The 11,612-nt window shown below is 43.7% G+C and overlaps 1 pseudogene; it reads left to right on the top strand.

The window, feature by feature from the left end:
- The first annotated feature begins 11,188 nt into the window (after positions 1-11,188).
- Positions 11,189-11,306, top strand: LOC124799605 (annotated as a pseudogene).
- Positions 11,307-11,612: the final 306 nt, after the last annotated feature.

Here is an 11,612-nt window from a genome sequence, read left to right as displayed (position 1 = left end):
TTGTAGCGAAATACAGGAAGATCTGCAGCGGATAGGCACTTGGTGCAGGGAGTGGCAACTGACCCTTAACATAGGCAAATGTAATGTATTGCGAATACATAGAAAGAAGGATCCTTTATTGTATGATTATATGATAGCGGAACAAACACTGGTAGCAGTTACTTCTGTAAAATATCTGGGAGTATGCGTACGGAACGATTTGAAGTGGAATGATCATATAAAACTAATTGTTGGTAAGGCGGGTACCAGGTTGAGATTCATTGGGAGAGTCCTTAGAAAATGTAGTCCATCAACGAAGGAGGTGGCTTACAAAACACTCGTTCGACCTATACTTGAGTATTGCTCATCAGTGTGGGATCCGTACCAGGTCGGGTTGACGGAGGAGATAGAGAAGATCCAAAGAAGAGCGGCGCGTTTCGTCACTGGGTTATTTGGTAACCGTGATAGCGTTACGGAGATGTTTAATAAACTCAATTGGCAGACTCTGCAAGAGAGGCGCTCTGCATCGCGGTGTAGCTTGCTCGCCAGGTTTCGAGAGGGTGCGTTTCTGGATGAGGTATCGAATATATTGCTTCCCCCTACTTATACTTCCCGAGGAGATCACGAATGTAAAATTAGAGAGATTAGAGCGCGCACGGAGGCTTTCAGACAGTCGTTCTTCCCGCGAACCATACGCGACTGGAACAGGAAAGGGAGGTAATGACAGTGGCACGTATAGGTGCCCTCCGCCACACACCGTTGGGTGGCTTGCGGAGTATCAATGTAGATGTAGATGTAGATGTAGATGTAAGCAGGAGAGCCTGGGTTCGAATCCTAGTCGGGGCATACATTTTCAACTGTCCACGTTGACTTGTATCAACGCCTGTATGCAGCTAAGGGTATTTATTTCATTGTAATTTCATTCTAACGAGCTGCATGTCCGAAAGATCAGATACCATCTTCATATATACAACTTGAGATTCGTTGTGATTTACACCAAGTTCTGTGTCTCTGAACACCCTCTTAACTTGTAGATTCTTGACAGGGTGGAGTTCTACCAGCATGCCATGCGAAAGCCGCCCTTCGATGCCATCTGTAATTAACACATGTCCTTACTCCCTTTCGGGACAAGACATCTTATAAAAATACAGAGCGATTAATAAAAGTACCCACGCCGAAAACTTGTTGCAAAGGGAAGATTACGTTTTAACACCTCGTCGACGACGTAATCATTTTATTCACTATCTCCATTGTGGATGGCGAACTGTAGCTATGATTTAAATAGATGATTTATTTAGGTGCAAAATGTAAACAGTCACTTTTCTGAACTTTGATCTATTTTCTGATCATTTAATAGTTTCTAAGCTATGCAGCGTCATCTTCAGATGGAGCTGATACAACAAGCATTTCATGATCTTCATGCACTGACAATCCCTTCGCATTAACGATCTCTAGCCCAGTATTGTTGCCGAGCGAGGTGGTGCAGTGGTTAGACACTGGACTCGCATTCGGGAGGACGACGGTTCCATCCCGTGTCCGGCCATCCTGATTTAGGTTTTCCGTGATTTCCCTAAATCGTTCCAGGCCAATGCCGGAATGGTTCCTTTCAAAGGGCACGGCTGACTTCCTTCCCCGTCCTTCCCTAATCCGATGAGACCGTGACCTCGCTGTCTGGTCTCCTTCCCCAAACCAACCAACCAACCCAGTATTGTTGCTTTATGGAACAGTTTGTGCTGATGATGTAATACTGAAATCATGTTATGGTATCTAGATCATCTACAGCTAGACGCTTCCGTCATGGTGCTGGAAGGAAAAACAAAAATTTAGTTTCCGGTAACAAAAAGTTTATGAAACGAAAAGATTGTTACGTTTTAGGATACTTACAATGCACAGCCTCGCGGTATGCGTGGCAAATTCATTCTGATGACGTACATTTTGTTGGTTTTTCACAAATACACGGTATTTAGTTGTAGTTGATTTCAGTCTCACTCTCAGTAAGGAAACACTAGCCGCACTGAACGTAAGTACAAAGTATATTAATATGCTAGATATTACAATTTGCCACATCGCAGTCTTTGACATGAGATGCTTCACATTACGGAATAAATATTTAGAAGCACAGATACGAGATGTAACTGAATATTGCAAGCAGCAGGTGTGTTCTTACGTTGACAGTATACATTCAATATTGATGTAAAAGGTACATTGCAGATAACAAATAGAGCGAAATAATTACTACATAATTAATGAGTGAATGAGACACTGCTACATGTGACACAGCTTTTCTTCATGCATCCATGGCGATCTAAATAATGAGGAGCAGAACAGTTCTGAGTGAACAAACAGAGTGACGTAGTTGTTACAATATAATCATAATTAATGCAGCAGAATGAATACCACGCCTGACAAAAAAAGTCGAAGCACCCAAAAGGAGAGGAGGAAATGAAATGAAACTGCAGAAGGTATCTTATATTATTTCATTCGCTACAATATCGACTCACCTTCACAAATAACTTGGGGGTATCAGCCCACTTACCAGTATGACGTTCTACCGCCTGTGACCTAGATGAGTGAGCCGGCCGAAGTGGCCGAGCGGTTCTAGGCGCTACAGTCTGGAACCGCGCGACCGCTACGGTCGCAGGTTCGAGTCCTGCCTCGGGCATGGATGTGTGTGATGTCCTTAGGTTAGTCAGGTTTAAGTAGTTCTAAGTTCTAGGGGACTGATGACCTCAGTAGTTAAGTCCCATAGTGCTCAGAGCCATTTGAACCATTTTTGAACCTAGATGAGTGCACTGATTCTGTTGAAAATGGTGTCATAAATCTGTTGTATCCTGTCCTGAGGCACGCTGCTCCACAACTGTTGTAATTGGATCTTCATATCCGGATACTAGCACTGACTCGTAATTGACGTCCTAGCTGATCCCACACATGTGCTATCAGATATACGTCTGGAGATCTTCTGCAGCGGGAGTACGCCACCATCAAGCACGCCACCATCAAGTAGACAGTTCAGAGAGAGAAGTGGCACATGTGGACGAGCAACGTCCCGTTGCCAGTAACAGTCATGACCTCAAGTCATATACGATGGCTCTACACATCATGACACCAGGAGTAATACATCTGGACCTCTCCAAGACTCTGGCAGAATTGGTCCTCTCGCCAGGTCGTCGCCATAATCACTGACGATGGTCATCTGGGATAGTACAGAACTGCGATTCATCGCTGAAGACAATGCGTAGGATTTTATCAGCAGACCATGCTTCCTGGTCACGGGAGCACTCCAGACACAACTCTATGTGTTGTGGTGATAACGGCAGCTACGCCTGGGACGGTAATTCCCTAGTCTAGCTGCTGTTAGTCTCTGGTCAATGGTGTGAGACGACACAGAATGTTGCAGGGAATCCATTAAATGTTCTTAGTTGGCAGTTACAGATGTAAAAGGGTCATATGTGCTTGATGTACAATACAGCAATCCTCCCTTGTGGTGATCAGATGTGGTCGACCGGAACCGACAAGTACGCGTGCCCTCATGTTGCCTTGCAGTCCACTGGTGGGTAAATGTCTCACAAATGTGAATATTGCATGATTCGGCCAGCCAACCAAATGGAGGCTCACAATAAGGACACTTTCAGATTATGTCAGGTGCTGATAAGGCTGTCCTTTCAGACTCATTCAGGTACTGGTAAGGCTGTCCTTTCAGACTCTTTCAGGTACTGGTAAGGCTGTTCTTTCAGACTCTATCAAGTGCTGATAAGGCTGTCCTTCCAGACTCTGTCAAATGCTGATAAGGCTGTCCTTCCAGACTCTGTCATATACTTGTAAGGCTGTCTTTTCAGACTGTCGGGTGCTGATACGGCTGTCCTTGTGACCCTGTCAGGTGCTGACAAGACTGTCCTTTCAGACTCCGTCGTATATTGGTAAGGCTGTATGCAAAATCTCCGTGTCCTTCAGAGTGATTACTCTAACATTTGATGGTATTACACGCCTATACACCTTACCAGGCCTGGTAACAACACTAAACATGAACAACACTAATTCATTCTGATGGCTGTCAACCTGTCACATAGAATTAACATGCTAATTCTTTACATACAGTTGATGGTGTAAATATGTGTACGAAGTTACACTGACTTACAACCATATCTTCTGGATGGTTCACCTTTTTGTCAGGCAGTGGATATCTAATTATCGTCTTTTTTGAAGGAGTTTCCATGCCACAGTGTCTTGTGAATGTGGGTCAAAATATTCTCTATTTTCAGACTACATAATATAAATATATTTTCCATGAAGACAATGAACCACAAAATAAAATTATTCACAATGATAAATCAGAAGTCAGGCACATACTGCAAAAACTCGCATGTTTCTATTCTTGCTTCAATACAGGACAAAGAGGGAGTATCTGTAACATACTACAAAGAACATATGGATGCTCTCCGGCTCATAAACTTAAAAACGTCCAGCTTTGCGTCTTACATTTCCCATGATGTAGTTTCTGTTGGTGATATTAATGACATCTTTTGAGTGATACAATTCCTGCAAAGGGTTATATGGATCTCCTCGAACAATTAGCGATTTACATTCACTAGATAAAATGACCTCAAAAACTACCAAACGAATAAACTCAATCAACGCAGAACTTTTTCTTACAGAATTTCGAAGACATCCTAGCACCGAATTTCTTTCAAAACGGCGATAATAAGACATATTCATTCTCATCCATAAATTATTATCGTCTTATACATGTAACTACTACGATACTCTGGTTACTCATAACTTTTTTGCTGTTTACTATTTTTATTGGAATGGTCCCAGGAAGAAAAGCTCTACCACAAAGGTAGAAACTCTTTCACTCTTTAATTACGTAGTAAATATTCCACTCTATTTGTTTATCTTTTGAATAACTTTTTGGACAATATTACATGTTCAGCTTGCAATGTTCATTTACATTCATTATCTGTGGTTGTAAACATTTATTCTGTAATGCAATGTATCTCAAGTCAGAGATGGCGATGTGGCAAAGTGTGACATCTAGCAAATTCTTGTTCATTATACTTACGTTCAGTGTTTACTTACTGTGAATTGAATGTGAAACCATGTGCAGTTAAATAATGTGCATGCGTGTGTGTAACCTGCAGAACGTACATTATCAGAACGAATTTGCCATGGATACAACGAGGCTGTGTACTGCAAGTGTCCAAAAACATAACAATCTTTTCGTTTCATAAACTTTTCGTTTCCGGTAGCTAAATTTCCGTTATTTCCGCCTGCTCCACGACCACAGCGTCCAGGTGCAAGTGATCCAGATAATGTTCCAAATAATGACGAGACTGCTGTGGCTTCAAGACTAGAGGTACAGAAAATAAATCGTTCAAAAATTCAATAGAGTGACTGACTGCATGTTCTATCCAACTAAGTCGCCAAAGAGATCATTAAGACGGGGCAATAGCTGCGACTGGGAACGCGGCCGCGCTTCTCAAGAGAACCATTCCTCGCATTCTACTTAATCGATTTAGGGCCATCACGGAAAACCTACATTTGGATGTCGGACGGAGATTTGAACAGCCGTCCTCGCAAATTCTGTTCCAGTGTGCTATCACTGCGCCGCAGCAGACTGTGTTTTTCTTCTTGTTTTTCTTCTTCTTCTTTTCTTTTCTGCCTCTGTCCCGCATCTGTTTAGGTTCGGTATGATTATTAACAGATTTGGGAAGGTTAGGTGCTTTCTGATTGATTGCGAGTCATGTAACTGAGGCGGGACTTCGGTACCGGGCCGGTATGCAGTTAGTAGTATGTGGGGAACCACCTAAAAACCGCATCCAGGCACACCGATCCTCGTCGTTAATTCGCCGCGCATAGAGATACTTTTTACTAAAAGCTGCCCAAATGTCCATTATTTAAAAAGTGAGTAATTCTCAGAATGTAATACCTCCTACGATAGTCTGATAAATGGTGCACTGCTGAGGCATTGTGTTATTTGCTTACTGCGCAGTGATAAGCGGTACAGCGAGTCCGTATTTACGTCTCGCTTGCAGTGCATCTAAAGCTTCTCTGCTGGCTCGAAATCACTCTGCGTTTGTGAAGGCCTAAAAGTGTGTACTTGAAGTGTGGTGAAACGCTACATGGATTCCGAAGATCCGGGTGTGTAGCTTATTTATCCATGTAGCTCATTTATCCACTGAAGGCCGAACCGCACAATAACCCTGGGTTCGGTGTGGGGTGGCGGTGAGGAGAGTGGACTGCTGTAGCCTGTTGTAGGGTTGGATTGGATTGTTTGGGGGGAAGAGACCAAACGGCGAGGTCATCGGTCTCATCGGATTAGGGAAGGACGGGGAAGGAAGTCAGCCGTGCCCTTTCAAAGGAACCATCCCAGCATTTGCCTGGAGTGATTTAGGGAAATCACGGAAAACCTAAATCAGGATGGCCGGACGCGGGATTGAACCGTCGTCCTCCCGAATGCGAGTCCAGTGTGGTAACCACTGCGCCACCTCGCTCGGTTGTTGTAGGGTTGTGTATCACTGAGGACTATGGCGGGGACGAAGCCTCTCCGTCGTTTCTAGGTCCCCAGTTCAATACATAAATATCCTTCACGAAGCTAAAAGGCAATGCTACCTAGTGACCGAATCATGTTAGGTGACTGCCTTTGTTAATCATACATGTGAGCGATTAATATTATATTTAAATGATCTTCCAAATGATGTGAAACATGTTATACCAGCATCTCCTTCCTATTGCGGACCAATAAGAATCAGATTTATTCACGAAACAACTAATGAAGAAAATGGTTATATCAACAGGCAAATTGAAATATTACAATGAAACACGAAGTGCAAGAACAGAGGATGATTTATCCATAAAACACATATTACTGATAGCTACAGTATATGCAAAGGTCTCCAATGGAGCAACCGAGAGAGCACCGACAATAAGCTGTTACTTTTGTAAAGCTACCTCAAAAAACTCCAATTACTTGTCGAAAACCAAAGTAGTAAGTGCAGAAGCTCTTCATTTCGACCTGTCTATATTCCACGCCCGAATCAGATTTCTCGAATATTTGTTGCATTTGCCCACTAAAATAAACATCAAGAAGTGGCAAATCCGTTCAAAAGAGGAAAAGAAACTTGTTCAAGAGGGAAAAAAAGTCACACAAGAAATGTTTTGATATCGACTGGGCTTATTCGTAGATGTTCACAAGCAAGGCTATGAACAGCTCAATGATGAAAATACCAGCGGAAGATTTTTTGCGGACCCTGAAACATCAGCAAAAATAACAGGTGTAGATCTGCAACTCATCTGTCGATTCAAGGTTATTCTAGAAGCTATCTCCAATGGACCTAAGATAGACATGGACGAATTTTCTACTTACACAGTTGAAACAGGAAGACTGTTTGTTGATTAATATCCTGTGCCTCCTATTGCACACAAGATTTTGGTGGATGTCCCAACGATCATTGAATATACCCTCTCACCCACAGGCAGTTTATCAGATGAAGCAGCCCAGGCCCGGAGTAAGCTCTTACAGACAAACGTTTGCCAGGAAATTTTCACGAGAGGAATGTAATCTGCACATAATAAACAGGCTACTACTGAGGAAAAAAAGTCACAGCAGCAGGTATGAGACCGAAACAAAGAAAATAAGCAAACCTTTCTGAAAATAAAAATTACATTTACTGCTCTGAAGTGAAGGATGGCTTAGGTTCGGCCCTCAAGTTGAAAATGATGATGAAGAGAAGTCCCCAATAGAAACAGACAACTTGGATAAACAAGACTGGGAGGCACCATCCGAATAATACTTAGTATTGTGGCTAAGAGACGAAGAAGTAATAAAAATACCATATTATTTCATTTTATAAAGTATATAAATAGATTATTATCCTACAAATACATTTTCTAGGGTGTCACAGTATGTCGGGCGCGGCCAAACGGAGGATGCTCCAGTGAACAGTACCGCGGCCTCTACTGTTCCTTATTTATATAAACGATATGCCTTCTAGTATTACAGGTGGCTCAAAATTATTTCCGTTTGCTGATGACACTAGCTTGGTGGTAAAGGATGCTGTATGCTACACTGGCACTGTTTCAAATATTGTAGTTCATGTCATGAGTTCAAGGCTCGTAGAAAATAAATTAACACTTAATCACAGTAAGACTCAGTTTTTACATTTTCTAACACACAGTTCAACAAAACTCGACGTTTTATTTTCACCAAAGGAGCATATAATTAGTGAAACCGAACAGTTCAAATTTCTTGGAGTTCAGAAAGATAGTAAAATGTCGTGGAAAGTCCACGTTCAGGATCTTGTTCAAAGACTTAGTGCTCTCACTTTTGCTGCCTGAACAATATCTGACGTGATAGTTCGACACGAAAAGTAGTCTACTTTGCTTATTTTCATTCGCTTGTGACGTATGGCATTATATTTTGGAGTAACTCTTCCCATTCTCAAAGGATATTTTTGGCTCACAAACGGTCAGTTCGGGCAGTAAATGGTGTAAGTTCGCGAACCGGTTGTCGACCGCTGATCACTAGTCTGGGTATTCTGACATTGCCCCCCCCCCCCCCCCCCCCAAATACATATGTTCTTTATTGTAGTTTCTTGTTAACAATATCAGCTTATTCCCAAGAATTAGCAGCTTTCACTCCGTTAATACTAGGCAGAAATCCAATCTGCATTTGGATCGCACTTCCTTGACTCTTGTGCAGAAATGTGTGCAGTATACTGCTGCATCCACTTTCAGTAACCTACCACAAATATTCAAAAATCTTAGCAGCAATCCACGCGATTTCAAGTCGAAGCTGAAGAGTTTCCTCACGGGTCACTCCCTCTATTCTGTCGAGGAGTTCCTTAAAAAAATTAAGCTGGTTCCTGTGTTATATTGTGATTGCGTTCACATAAACTTACGGCTTGTCTTTTTTGGGTTCATAAACATTTTATTTTATCTGTAATTACTTTTATCTTGTAATTTCACTTACTGACACGTTCCATGCCCTCGGAGATTTGCTCATCAATTTGGTCCTACAAAACTAGACGTGTAAAATAAAATAAATAAAAAATACCAAACACTAATTTTGGTCAACACTTTGCATGAAACAACCCTACGTGCGCCGGCGAATTCGATCCAGGGCGTGAGCTCTCCTCCTCCAGGAAGCAGCGCTTTAACACAAATGGCTACTCGGGCAGGTGTTGGACTGAGCCTTTATCGTCAGGTAATGATTTCAAAAGCCACTAGTTTATGTAAAGATATCACAGAGCGCCTAAGTAAGAATATTCCGACTACAACTTCAAAACTTCTCAAGTGTTCCATTATTGCTACACGTTGGCTTGTAATTCCATCCAAACGTTAGCTATTAAAGCAACAAAACAAAAAAAGCATATGCCAGCAGCAAGCAGGCTTTTCATTCGTGCAACCTGCTAGGAAGAGAAATGCGTAACCTGAAGCAGTAATGACGAAAGGTGAGCGCAGGATCACGCCGACTCCCGGCAGCTAGGTGGAAAACACGCGTTGGTGCCGGTCCCGCGACCGTAAACAATTAAGTGAGCGGCTTTTTTGTGCTTGGCCGGCTGTCTGAACGACTTAAGGATGAGATATTTACTGGTGGGACGCCAGGTAAGCCGCTAATTAAGTAATAAATGCGGACAGCGGCGCATTAATAACGACGACTCCACACAAATAAATGGACTCCGGCGCTGTCGCAGCCGCTAATGAATCCTGGTTCGGACGCGTCGCCTGCGCTGGCTAGCAGAACCCAGCGCGTCCACCGCGGCTATCTGTCCCGACCTCCACTGTCAGCCTGATAAAGAACACCTGTAAACACGGTCGACATTTTTGTCTCAGTCGAGTGATCGTGGCAAGATGATCTACTGCAGGTCTCTGACATATACTGAGGTGTCGGACCTCATTTTGACCGGTATAGTGCAGCAATTCGACGTGGCATGGACTCAACAAGTCGCTGGCAGTCCCTTGCATAAATTTTGAGCTGGGCTGCCTCTATAAAAAAAAAAATGGTTCAAATGGCTCTGAGCACTATGGGACTTAACTTCTGTGGTCATCAGTCCCCTAGAACTTAGAACTACTTAAACCTAACTAACCTAAGGACATCACACACATCCATGCCCGAGGCAGGATTCGAACCTGCGACCGTAGCGGTCACGCGGTTCCAGACTGAAGCGCCTTTAACCGCACGGCCACACCGGCCGGCCAGCCTCTAAAGCCGTCCATAATGGCGAAAGTGTTTCCGATGCAGAATTTTGTGCACGAACTGATCTCTCGATTATATCCCATAAATCTTTGATTGGATTCATGCTGGGCGATATGATTGGCTAAGCCATTAGCTCGAACTGTGGAGAATGTTCTTCAAAACAGTTGCGAACAACTGTGGCCCGGTGAAATGGCGCATTGTCATACTTACAAATTCCATTGTTGTTTGGGAAATTGAAACCAATGAATGGGTGCAAATGGTGTCCAAGCAGCCGAATTTCCAGATGGACTAGAGGAACCAGTCAATTCAGTGTGAGCACAACCCACACCATTATGGAGCCACCACCAGCTTGCACAGAGCCTTGTTGACAACTTTGTCCATGACTTCGTGGGGTCTGCGCCACACTCGAACCCTACCATCTGCTCTTGCCAACTGAAATTGGGACTCAATTGACCGGGCCATGGTTTCCCAATTGTCACGGGTCCAGTCAGTATAGTCACGAGCCCAGGAGAGGTGCTACAGGCGATGTCGTGCTGTTAGCAAACGCACTCGCGTCGGTCGTCTGCTCTTGTCTATGAACGCCAAATTTCGCCGCACTGTCCTAACAGATACATTCGTCGTACGTCCCATATTGATTTCTGCGGTTATTTCACTTAGTGTTACTTGTCTGTTAGTACTGACAACTCCACATAAATGCCGCTGCTCTCGGTCGTTAAGTGAAGGCCCTCGTCCACTGTGGTGAAAGGCAAGCCTAAAATTTGGTATTCTCAGTACAGTCTTAATAGCATGGATCACGGTATACTGAATTCCCTAACGATTTCCGAAATGGAATGTCCGCTGTGTCTGCCATCCGGCGTTCAAAGTTTATTAACTCCCGTGGTGTGGCCATAACCACGGTGAAAACCTTTTCACATGAATCAGCTGAGCACAAATGACAGATACATCAATGTATTGCCCTTTTATACCTTGTTTACACAATAACATCGCAATTTGTATATGTGTTTATCGCTATCCGCCAACGGCCTTGCCGCATTGGTAACACCGGTTCCCGTCAGTTCACCGAAGTTAAGCACTGTCGGGCTGGGCTAGCACTTGGATGGGTGACCATCTGGTCTAACGAGCGCTGTTGGTAGGCGGGGTGCACTCAGCCCTTGTGAGGCAAACTGAGGAGCTGCTTGATTGAGAAGTAGCGGCTCCGGTCTCAGACACTGACATACGGCCGGGAGAGTAGTGCGCTGACCACATGCCCCTCCATATCCGCATCGAGTGACGCCTATGGGTGAGGATGACACGGCTGCCGGTCGGTAACGTTGGGCCTTCATGCCCTGATCGAGAGGAGTTTACTTGATATCGCTAACCCTTGACTTTTTGTTGGCTCAGTGTATTATTCCTGTACTGTATTGACAAGGCAGGCCGCCTGCTCAACTGAATGGTAACG

Source organism: Schistocerca piceifrons, chromosome 5 (genome assembly GCF_021461385.2).
Source record: "Schistocerca piceifrons isolate TAMUIC-IGC-003096 chromosome 5, iqSchPice1.1, whole genome shotgun sequence".
NCBI classification, from domain to species: domain Eukaryota; kingdom Metazoa; phylum Arthropoda; class Insecta; order Orthoptera; family Acrididae; genus Schistocerca; species Schistocerca piceifrons.
The sequence above is the reverse complement of the archived record's forward strand: the minus strand, read 5'-3'. Positions and strand labels throughout refer to the sequence as shown.